The following is a 13,137-nucleotide window of genomic DNA, read 5'->3' on the forward strand; positions in this document are numbered from 1 at the left end:
TTGTAATTTCATCAAATTGTTACGAAATATCTTCCCCTAGATCACAAAAATGTGGATTAGTTTGGGTTCATGGAAATAATGTCATATTAGTTAATCTCTTTCCACATTCTCTGTTGTGTGATGCCATTAAATGGTTTCAATGTCTCCATGAAGGGTCATTCTATAGTATCCACTTATTAGAAGACCAACATTGTGCCATTATTTTGACATGCCTAGGTGGAATTGTCGTGGTATTTTTTCCCTCATGGGCTCAAGCATAAAGAAAGCGAATCATTTTCAACAATCATATGTTAATTTTGTAAGTATCTAGTCAACTAAATGTATGTTTAAACCAAGAATATAAGGCCAAAGTGTTTCTTAGAGACCTCAAATCACTAGAAGAAACCATCAACCATCTACTCTACATCGAAAATCACTACATCTACGCTTATATATGAAAAAGAAAACACAAAGAACCTAAATCCCTAGCCTGCAACCAAAATTCAATAGATGACGGCAAGAAAAAATCACCCCTACCCAAAATTGAGATTTCAACCGTCCTCCATATTGAAGTAAAGGGTAAACCTAATGCATCTACCTATATCAATAGTACGTGGTGCAAGTACCACCAATTGGGCACAAAATTACAAAGAGTGGAAAAAAAATCAAGCAATAATTGATTGAAAATGACCAAATTAATGAACCTCATAAACCTAAAATCATTTTCATAGAACAATATGCCAAAATTAGGATGTACAAGGGCCCTCTACTAAACCATGACCCTCCTTCCAACAATAAAATAAGGTTTTTGTTTAGCTAGCCTCTAATTCATTTAATAATTATTAGGAAGTGGCTAGCCTAATAAGGTCATAAATAAGATCCTTCTGATGTAAAATACCATTACTAAACCTAAGGAAAACCTAGGGCCTTGACTTATAGCAGTGTCATCCTAGTAGCTAAATTTTCCAGAGCATCTATAGTTGCGTTGAACATTCCTGGTACAGAGATGATATTAAAATCTTGAAAATTAGAGTTAAGCATCCATACCTCTTGTTGGTAACTCTTGAGACAAGGTGAAACATAGTGTATGGTGTTATGTACTTGACATGCCACAATCTCTTAATCGCCTACCATTTTTAGCATAACAACGTTGAGACTGAGGGCTTTCTGTAAACGCAAAATGAATGCTTCGTATTCTGCAGTATTGTTCGTGCACTCGAACTCCAAGCAGCTCAAGGTTAAGTGTTTCCTTTTTCTTGGGTCTATCAAAACACACTCGGCTCTAGAGCCATCATGTGTTTTGAATATTTTGAAATACAAGGTCCACAAGTCGTATGTACAGGGACTGCTTGCCACGATAGCACTTCTAACACTACTGCTACTACTATTACAATGTATTGTACAAGTTTCATTTCCACTAGTTGTGCAAGGAAGGAGACCTAACTATGAATCTAGTGGGGTGGGGCTTGGTTGTGCAAGATAACACCTCAACTGCATTTCCAGAAAACAATTGTCGAACAGAAGTTTTGTGAAAGCCAACGGTTCATTCTGACCATCCAAGGGAGTAATGTTATGTTTCATATATCTCTCCGACAAGACCTAGATATGGTTGTTTCTACCCTGGTACAAAAGCCATAAATGTGACCAGTCTATAGCAAAATATCCTTGGAACGTACTAGACCAATCTCTGTTGAGCAATAAGTCATATGCTTCCAAGATGTCCATGATCACAATTTCAATGCACTCGTCAACTCGTCCATTGAACGATAACCAAATGATCACATCCAAAAGTTCACTAATGGATGGTACACATGTTCAGTCAAGTTCTATGATTTGCGTAGTTGTACTGATCCATTGCACATTAATTTGTTTAGTGCTGGAGAGCAGCATGACATTGAATGATGCGCCAGAGTCGATCAAACATTTGTGGACATTGATGTTGAATATTTCAAATGATAAAAAAAATGATAGGCAGAGTGACTTGGCTTCTTCCATGTGAAGTGTGTTTAGTACATATGCGAGTGATCTAAGAGACTTTCTTGGTCCCTTGCTGGAAAAGGCAACATTGTTTGTGGAGGTTTTCCCCAGTGCATGAAAAAGAATATCATGCTGACCCACGAGTTTGGTTAGCTCGTATAGAGAAATATTTGCACGGGTCATTTTCATATATTTAACAATATTGTAAACCCAAGCAGGAAAAATCACCGAGTTGTCTAGGGAATATTTATGTTTGTATTGTTTGGTGGAGTGTTTTGGAGTTTGTTTCTCATGGATGTATCGTTTGCTATAGCTGTCTTCCCAGACTTGCTTTGTTTTTTTGTGGTGAGGATTCCAGTGGATTAATTTTTTTGAGTAGTTGCTTGAATTTTTCTTTTGCAATCTCAATCATAGTAGGATCCCCTTGACTTCTCAAGTTGTATCAACTATTCTGCTTTAGGGTCTCCTTCTCAATGATTGTTTCTTCTGCATGGGATTAAGACATTGATACATGTTAACTACGTGCCGAGAACTTGGAGCTTCATCAGAAGCAGCATCCTCTTCATCATCTTTATCTTTCAGTTGAATCTGCTTATTGGATTTATAATGATAATTTAACCTTGAAGCCATAGTTCCCATAACTCGATTCCATTCTGGACAATACTTCTCTGAGGGTCATTCTTCGTGGATTGTGCAAAAGTTATCCTTCACAATCTTGTTCACTTGGAACACAACATTGGATCTCTGTGCATATTTAGTTGAGTTACTATTGTTGTTGCCTGATGTCACATTCTTCCTTTGTGCAAATCTTGGAGGCCTCCTGCTCACTGTTGTCTTGGTCATCCACTGCTTGAGTTATGCTACTTCAGCTTTCAAGGAACTGAGGAGACGAGTAAGGGTCTCAATTTCACTTGTTTCTTTTTCCTTTACCTTACTCACAGTAGTCTAAGACCTCTTGCCCGTGTCTTTGGAGTCCTTAGTTGGCTCGTTATCTACAATGACTCCAATCACGCGCAGGTCTTTCTCCACATCAATTTATTCTTGGCAATTTTCTAAAAGTGTTTGTTTCACAACTCGCTTGCCAAAGTCCACAATAATGGTCAACTGTGCAGATGTGTAGTAGTCAAATGTGATGGAGTCACGAGGATTAGTTTTTGCATTGAACTTTTTTAGGAGACGGCTAAACCTCTAGTTAAAATCCTTCACTTTTTCTATCTCCTCCATCTTGAGACTACCCAACTCTTTTAACAACATGGCGGGTGTTTTGTCCTCAGCAAAATTCTCAAGGAAAATTCTCTTGAACATCCCCCAGTTCCGGATGGAGTTGATAAGAAGGCTATGGTACCATACAACTACTCTACCATCCAAGGAACATGGAAAAAGCGTACATGCAACATCATCATAACGTACCTTGAGTGTTTGAAGATGTAGGTAGAACATGTCTAGATGGTCTTGATTTCTTTAGCGTTGTAGAGTGCCATGACATTGAATGATGTACTAAAGTCAATCAAATAGTTGTGGATATTGAACTTGAATATTTCAAATGATAAAAAAAATGGAGGGTAGAGAAAGTTGGCTTCTTCCATGTAAAGTGTGTTTAGTACATATGCGAGTGATCTGGGAGACTTTCTTGGTCCCTTGTTGTAAAAGGAAACATTGTTTGTGGAGGTTTTCCCCAGTGCGTGCAAAAGAATATCTTACTGACCCATGAGTTTGGTTAGCTCGTACAAAAAAATATTTGCACGAGTCTTCTTCATATCTTCAACAATATTGTAATCCAAAGCGGGAAAAATCACCTAGTTGTCTGGGAAATATTTATGTTTGTACTGTCTGGTGGAGTGTTTTGTAGTTTCTTTCTCATGGATGTATCTTTCACTATAGCTATCTTACCATACTTTCTTTGTGTTTTTTGTGGTGAGGATTCTAGTGGATCAATCTTTATGAGTATTTTCTTCAATTTTTCATTTGATATCTCAATCACAGTGGAATCCCCTTGACTTCTCAAGTTGTATCGATTATTCTGCTTTGGGGTCTCTTTCTCAGTGGTTGTTTATTCTACATGGCATTAAGACATTGATACATGTTAACTACGTGCCCAGAACTTGGAGCTTCATCAAATGCAACATCCTCTTCATCGTCTTCATCTTGCAGTTGAATCTGCTCATTGGATTTATAATGAACATTTAACATTGAAGCCATAGTGCCCATAACTCGATTCCATTATAGACAACACTTCTCTGAATGTCATTCTTCATGGATCACGTAGAAGTTATCCTTCATAATCTTGTTCACTTAGAACACAACATTGGATCTTTGTGCATGTTTAGTCGGGTTACTACTATTGCTACCTGATGTCACATTCTTCTTTTATGAAAATTTGGGATGCCTCCCATTCACTATTGTCTCGGTCATCCATTGCTTGAGTTATCCTACTTTAGTTTTCAAGGAACTAAGGAGACGAGTAAGGGTCTCAATTTCACTTGTTTCCTTTTCCTTTACCTTACTCACAGCAGTCTGAGAACTCCTATGCATGTCTTTGGAGTCCTTAGTTGGTTTTCCATCTACAATGACTCCAATCATGCGCAGGTCTTTCTCCACATCAGTTGCTTCTTGGAAATTTTCTAAAAGTGTTCATTTTGCAGCTCGCTCGATGAATTCCACAATAATGGTTGACAATGCAGATGTGTAGTAGTAAAATGTGATGGAGTCATGAGGATTAGTTTTTGCATTGAACATTTTTAGGAGACGGTTAAACCTTTGGTTAAAATCCTTCACTTTTTCTCTCTCCTCCATCTTGAGACTACCCAACTCTTTTAACAACATGGCGGGGGTTTTGTCCTCAGAAAAATTCTCAAGGAAAATTCTCTTGAACATCCTGCAGTTCTAAATGGATTAGATAGGAAGGCTATGGTACCATAAAACTACTCTACCATCCAAGGAACATGGAAAAATCCTACATGCAACATCATCCTAATATACCTCGAGTGTTTGCAGATGTAGATAGAACGTGTCTAGATGGTCTTTTGCATGCACTGTTATATCAAGGTCAAACTTCATTAACAACTTATCAGCATGCCCCGACATCTTGTGCTAGGCACCCAAGAGTTCCAATGGGCGCTATGTCATCCATTCCATATTTTGATCAACCATATTGTCGTCTTCTTCATCCTCCTCCTCTTCTTTTGAATCTGACAGTTCAACTTCTGAATCTGTTGGTTCATCCTCACCTCTGCCTCCTCCATTCCCTTCCCCTTCACTACCTCCACTAGAACCTGAGCCCAAGAGCATGTTGTTAACTTCGTATCCTTCTAGGAAAATAGGAGGTTCCTCATCGTTCTCGAAAACGTCTTACAGCTCTTCAACAGTTGCAACGATCACTTCTTCAACAGATGAGACTACTACTCCTGTGGATGTAGTCTTTTGCTTCCTCTGTGATGAGGGAAGAGTGTGTACTCATAGAATCAATCCAAAAAATTTAGCAAACTGATGGGTGATGGGACAGACAACGTGAATGTTGTGATATGAAATTTCTTGTTTGGTTCTAGGAGGTGAGGAGTAACCAACTTCAGAGTTGTGCGTGGGAGAGAGGGAGCTCATGTTGATACCTTGACCACATGATGGATACGTGGGGTTGAGAGGACATTTAACCATAAACTACTGGAAGCCCTCCTTCTAGTGCGAGAAATTTTGATGGTGTTGAACCCACCAAAATTTAGGGGATCTACCCGATATGAACCCAACTAGACCTCACACCATTTGGTGTAGGAGTCCCATGCGGTACAATGGCTCGATTTCCATTATCTTAGATATTTTCCTTAGATCTTGGTGTTCAACACATGTGAGTGTTATGATTGTAACTTCAACAAAGCGAGCTGAGTATGCTTGGCAAGTTCGTAATGTAACTTTGTTTCTAGGTTCTCTTACTATAAGGGAGAGGGTAAAAGTGAGCCTCTAGATGAGAGGTAGTAGTACCAGCCAGGGAGAGACACATGCGAAAACAACAAGGATGTGTCTGACATCTGGTGGAATAGTCCAAAATGGATGTGATAGTTGTTAAAACCAAAGTTCAATGAGAAACACGTATACCGTCCAACAAAGTAGTCCACAGGTGGTGACGATTGTTAAAACCAATAAAACATAAGGATATCCTATTTAATGTCTGACAGAGGAGTCCATACGGACAAGAAAATAGTGATAAATAACACAACACATCTTCAACAATGTAAGTACTAAAATAACTTAAGTAGTTTAACTATCTTACTACATGTTAAGAAAACATACATTAGAAACATTTAAATAATTCTCTTACAAAAGGATACAAAACATGCATGAAAATGTGTTTGCCTGAGATAGGCTTTTGAATTAAGAAAAATTTCCAAGGCACATATGTACACCATAGATCACTAGCCCCAGTAGCGGAACATTGGAGCCATTCCTCTCTCCTCAAAGAATAGACAATAGACTCTCAAGGCTATTTTGGAGGAGCCAAGGTGAAAAGTCCCTTTCTCATACAATGAGGGGGTATATATAGCCAAGGGGGATAACAGACCCTTGTGACTCTTTGACTTCCCTCATGACCGTTTGACTTCCTATGAATTTTTAACTTACGTGACTCTTCAGCTTCATATGTGCATCTCTTGGACATTCAAATTACATTACATTTGATTATAGAAAGTATTTCCCATAGTAGTGATGTCATCAAGACAACTAATGACACAACTCAACATGACACTACTGACATGTATTGACTGACTGTGGTGTTCATGTTAAGCTACTGTGCTGCTAAGTGATGGGTGTGCTCTCAATGTAACATGTCTTCACCTCCACATGGCAAAGTGTGTGATTTCTTCGATGGTCTTGGTCTTTGGTTCATGGTGCTCATGTATGTATCCCTTTCGCTTACTGCTCGATGTGTTTCGTATGCTCATTTAATTGTGAGCAAGTCTTCTAATGCGCGCTCCTTCTAAATCTCATTTTTCATTGCACCATGTTTCATCAATGTACCTATTCCTACAATCACTCATGATGAGAAGAAATCAAATCCAAAAATCTCCTATTCTAGACATGGCACTGAAACTGCACAGAGCACAGCTCAGGCCAAGATGCGAGGCTCTGGAACACTAACGGGAAAAACTGTGCAGATGTCACTAGGAGGTATATTTTCACAATCTGGGATAGTCAAATATGCACAATTCCTTGAAACAGTGCAGTGACAGGTAGCACATGCCCGAGTCACGTGACTACGCAGTTTCTGCAAACAGTGCAGGGTATGCTGGTAGGAAACTTTTGCGCAGTTTTGGGGAGTAGTGCCACCCAGATTGAAGTGCAGTTCAGGTTTTCGTATCAACTAGAGGGAGGCTTAATGAGTGATCTTGCGGGAAGTGCAGACTGGATCGGACTTCGGGACAACTTCTACACAATTCTAGAAGATAGTCTACTTGCTCATTTCCAGGATTGCAAAGTACAAGCTGCCCCGGAGGATAGCAACAAGCTTTGCACAATTTTGGGCAGCAGATAAGGGTCACTGGGAGATGATATTGCGCAGTTCATCTCAGTCAGGGTCTAGTTGAAGGAGGGTTGTCAGTCCATAGATTTTCACAAAAAACGGATAAACTGTGAGAACAGGTGGACTTGTGCATACATGACATTGCGATCACACACTTATCATGACTCGATGATAAGAAAACTCAAACCAACAGGACAATCATGTGCTCAGTGAGACCAAATTAAAGGTTAAGAGTGATAAGTGCAACACTTAAGATAGGTCTTTTAAGGATCGTGATCACAATTGTGTGGAAGTGCGTCCAACTTTGTGTGTGAGCAAAACCAATGTTCTCAGAGCGAAAACAACTCATGCACATAAATAATAACCTTCAAAATTTTGAGAGCAAACTCGCAAGCATGATATAGCAATGAACATGCCAAAAGATGACCAATGGTAAATCATGTAAAAGGGATGTAAAGACTCAACAAGAGCTCATGGAATGAACCCGGGTGTTTGTAACCATCAGGGGAAAAACCAAGGAAGGCTCCAAAATTTGGATACAGGTTAAAATTTTGGAGGGTTTTGTAGCCATTGCAACACACCTCTTAACTTATATGGATGACATTGAAAACATCTACCATAATTTACTAAGACCCTCTTTATTACCATTGGCAAGTCCTGTGTTGAGGTGTCAAATAAAAAATACTAGCCTAGATCCATCTAAATTTGGATCTATCATGCGCCGAGAGGGATCAATCCCCTCGAGGTGCAAACCTTCTTTTTGGAGTGTTGAATTTGAAAAGAGGTTTTCACCTCAAGGGATTTGATCCCTCTCAACACATGATAGATCTAGAGTTAGGTGGATCTAGGTTGGTTCCAGTTGAGGAAAACAATGATACATTTTTAGATTATCATTATTATGTATATGTTTTAGATAAAATTCATACTTTGAAATTTACATTATGTTTTCTTTGTTTGACATGACTATATCATTCTCTTCTTTAATTTTGTTTTTGTTGCTTGCCTTGAATGGTTTGTACGTATGCTCTTGGATTCTTTGAGTGGTTTATGTGTTTATCTATTTGGATTTGGATGGTAATTCTTGTGAATGTTACGGTTGTTGTGCTATATTTCTATATGTGTGTGTAATTGTATGTCAATAATTTTTTGGTGATGAAGAAGCGAGACAATCTTGTCAATAGTTTGCAAGAGGATTGATAGTGCAAATATATTTCATTTAATTTTAGGTATGACAAATTTTGACAACTAATAATTCTTAATAGTGTCCCTCCAGGTATTACTAAATATATTTTGAAGAGTGATTTTAGTAATTTACTGCATCAAGATTACTCTTCAAATCATTTTTTTCATTTCTAATGTTTGAAAAAAATGTTTCCTTCAAAATATTTTCATGATTTTTTTACCTGTAGCTTCTTTTGCAAAAGTCAAGAAATAATGTAATTTTGAGTTTTTTTAATGAGTGGTTATATTTACAAAATATTTGCATTATTTATTAGTTTTTATATCTTTTCATATCAATTATATGAAAAGCATAGTTGATATTGTAGTAAACATCATACCTTGTCTCTCTTTCTCTCCAATATTAATAGGTTGAATTACTATAACAGAAAAATCAATGCAAATTGTCAAACATTTTTTGTGCTTAAACTGAAATCAATGCACATTGTTAATCCAATCACTTTAAGATAATGTACCATCATACATTGAGTTACATCAAATCAGAAATAATCATCTACACTAAAATCAACGCATCTATTGCACCCAATTAAATAATATTAGAAAATATCTACACTGAAATTAATGAATCTAATGCAAGTAATCAAATAAGCTTAGAAATAAACATCTACACTAAAATCAATGCATCTAGTGCAACAAATCAAATATGATTATAAATCAATATCTACATTAAAATCAATGCATCTAGTGCAAGCAATCAAATAGGATTAGAAATCACCACCTACACTAAAATCAATGCATCTAGTGAAAGAAATCAAATAGGATTAGAAATCACAATCTACACCGAAATTAATGCATCTAGTGCAAGCAATCAAATAGAATTATAAATGACCATATACACTGAAATCGATGCATATATTGCAAGAAATCAAGTAGAATTAGAAATCAACATCTGTACTGAAATCAATGTATTTAGTGCCAGTAATCAAATAGAATTAGAAAACATCTACATTGAAATCAATGCATCTAGTGAAAGCAGTCAAATAGGATTAGAAATCAAAATCTACACTGAAATCAATGCATCTAGTGCAAGTGAGAAAATCTAATTAAAAATAAACATCTACCCTGAAATTAATGCATCTAGTGCAAGCAATCAACTAGGATTAGATATCACAATCTACCATAAATTCAATGCATTTATTGCAATAAATCATCTTCCCTCTCTTCCACCTCCATCTATATCTATATCTCCCTCGATCTCTCCTTGTTTGTCTCTCTATATCACCCCCAAACATACACACTCACTCTCCATCTCTTCCTTTTCACTCCCCCTCTCTCTCTCTCACTCCACTTTTCTCTTTGTATGTCTTTTTTCTTCCATCCTTCTCTCCCCTTCCAAATCCATATCTTTTTATTCCCTCTCTCCCCTTCCAAATCCATCCCTTTGTCCTCCCTCTCTCCTCCTCTCTCTCCCTCCATCTCTACTCCTCTCTCTCAAATCGTCTCTCTTACCCTGCCCTCCAACCCATTCACTATCTTCCTCCCTCTCTCCTTCTCTCTCCCCCCTTCTCTTCCCTCTCCATCTTTGTGTCTCCCTCTCTCTCTCTATTACCCTTATCTCCCTTTCTCAATACTCTCTTTCTCTATCTCTCTTCATTCCTCCTTTCCCATGTCCTTCAATTTATCTCCTTCAATGCACGTGATCAAATAGGATTAGAAGTCACCATTTACACTGAAATAAATGCATCTACTGAATTAATTATTCTTCCCTCTTTGCCCCCACCTTCTATCTATATATATATATATATATATATATATATATATATATATATATATATCTCCCTCCATCTCTCCTTCTTTTTCTTTATATCTCACCTCGCCACCAAAACACACATGGCTTATCCCTGGATATCTATATATCTCTCCCTATCTCTATCTCTCTCTTCTTCCCTCTCTTCACCTTCCATCTATATATCTATATATCTTTGTCTCTCTTTTTTCCCTCTATATCATCTCCAAACCATGCACACTATTTCTCCATCCAAGCTCTCTTCCTTCCTCTCTCTCCCTTTCTATCCTACCTCCCTTTGTCTCTCCTCATTATCTCTCTGTTTTTGTCTCTCTCTCTCTCTCTCCACCTTCCAACTGTGTCATTATCTCTCCTCCACTCCCCATCTCTCTCTCTCACTCCACTTTTCTCTTTGTATGTATTTTTTCTTCCCTCCCTCTCTCCCTTTCCAAATCCATCTCTTTGTCCTCTCTCTCTCCTTCTCTCTCTCCCTCTATCTCTCCTCTTCTCTCTCAAGTCATCTCTTTCTCTCTCTTTTCCCTCCAACCTTGTCACTATCTCCCTCCATCTCTCCTTCTCTCTATACCCTTCTCTCCCCTCTCCATCTTTGTGTCTCCCTCTCTCTCTCTCTCTCTTACCCATCTCTCCCTCTCTCGCTCCTCTCCTTCTTTATCCTCTTCATTCCTCCTTTACCATGTCCTCTCGTTTATCTCCCTCAATGCAAGTTATCAAATATGATTAGAAATCATCATGTACACTGAAATCAATGCATCTAGTGTAATAATTCTTCTTCCCTCTCTCCCGCCTACATCTATATCTATATCTCCCTCCATCTCTCCTTCTTTGTCTCTATATCTCAACGGCCCCCTCCCCCCTTCTGCCCAAACGCACATGGTTTCTCCTTCCATAACTATATATCTCTTCTTCTCTATATCTCATTATTCTTCCATCTCTTCACCTTCCATCTATATATCTATATATATATATATATATATATATATATATATATATATATATATACATATATTTCTCTGTCTCTCTTTTGTCTCTCTATATCATCCCCAAACCATACACACTCTTTCTCCATATTTATCTATCCCCCCGTCCCACTTCCTCTACCTCTCTCTCTTTCTTCCCTTCTATCCCTCTCTCCCCTCTTCTATAATTCTTCCCTCTTGCTCTCATCTCTCCTTCTCTCCATCTCCATTATTAGTCCCTCTCCCTCACTCCACCTTTCTCTATGTATGTCTTTCTTCTTACCTCCCTCTTTCTCTCCCTTCCTCTCTCCTTCTCTATCTCACATCTAAATAGTCGTCCTTCCTCTCTCTTCGCCCTCCAACTCTATCACTATCTCTCCTTCTCTCCCCCCTCTCTCACTGCACTTTTCTCTTTGTATTTGTTTTTACTTCCCTCCCTCTCTCCCCTTCCAAATCCATCCCTTTTTCCTCCCTCTCTCCTCCACTCTCTCCCTCCCTCTCTCCTCTACTCTCTCCTCCTCTCTCTCAAATGATCTCTCTCTCTCTAACGTGTCACTATCTCCCTCCCTCTCTCCTTATCTCTCTACCCTTTTATCCCCTCTCCATCTTTGTGTCTCCCTCTCTCTCTCTTACCCTTTTCTCCCTCTCTCACTCCTCTCCTTCTCTATCTCTCTTCATTCCTCCTTTCTCATATCCTTCAATTCATCTCCTTCAATGCAAACAATAAAATAGGATTAGAAATCACCATCTACACTAAAATCAATGCATCTAGTGTAATAATTCTTCTTTCCTATCTCCCCCCTCGATATATATCTATATCTCCATCGATCTATCCTTGTCTATCTCTATATCTCACCCCTCCCAAACACACGTGGTTTCTTCCTCCATATCTATATATTTCTCCCTCTCTCTATCTCTCTCTTGTCTCTCTATATCACCCCAAAACCATACACACTCTTTCTCCATATTTATCTATTTCTCCCTCCCTCTTCCTCTCCCTCTCTCTCTTTCTTCCCATTCTCTCCCTCTCTCCCCCCTTTTATCTCTCTTCCTTCTTGCTCTCCTCTCTCCCTTTCTCCATCTCCTTTGTCACTCCCTCTCCCTCACTCCACCTTTCTCTCTTTATGTATTTCTTCTTACCTCCCTCTTTCTCTCCATTCCCCTCTCCTAGTTTGTCTCACATCCAAGCTCTCTTCCTTCCTCTCTCGCCCTTTCTCTCCTACCTCCCTCTATCTCTCCCCCTTATCTCTCTCTCTCTCTACCCTCCATCTCTATTACTATCTCTCCTTCTCTACCCCTCTTCTCTCTATCGCTCCTTCTTTATCTCGTTATCTCACCCCAAACATATACACTCTCCTTCTCTCCCCCTCTTCTCTCATATCACTCCTTCTTTATCTATCCCTTGTCACTCCCCCCTCTCTCTCCACTTTTCTCTCTCTATGCGATTCTTCTTCCCTCCCTCTCTCCTCCTATCTCTTAAGTCCTCTCTCATCCTTCCTCTCTCTCCATTTTTCTCCCTTCCTGTCACTCCCTCTATCTCTCCACCTCTATCACTATGTCTTTTCTCTTCCATCTCATACATATCTAGAGTTAATATATATCATGATATATTAATATATATTATAATATAACAAATTTAATATTGTACTAAATTTAATATTTTATAAATCCTAAGTTATTAAATTTATAATATTAATATTAGATTCAATTATATTTTTTACACAACATGATAA

The sequence above is a fragment of the Pinus tabuliformis genome, chromosome 9, assembly GCF_031772625.1.
Source record: "Pinus tabuliformis cultivar Carrire ecotype Pingquan chromosome 9, CPIR1, whole genome shotgun sequence".
In the NCBI taxonomy this organism is placed as follows: Eukaryota; Viridiplantae; Streptophyta; class Pinopsida; order Pinales; family Pinaceae; genus Pinus; species Pinus tabuliformis.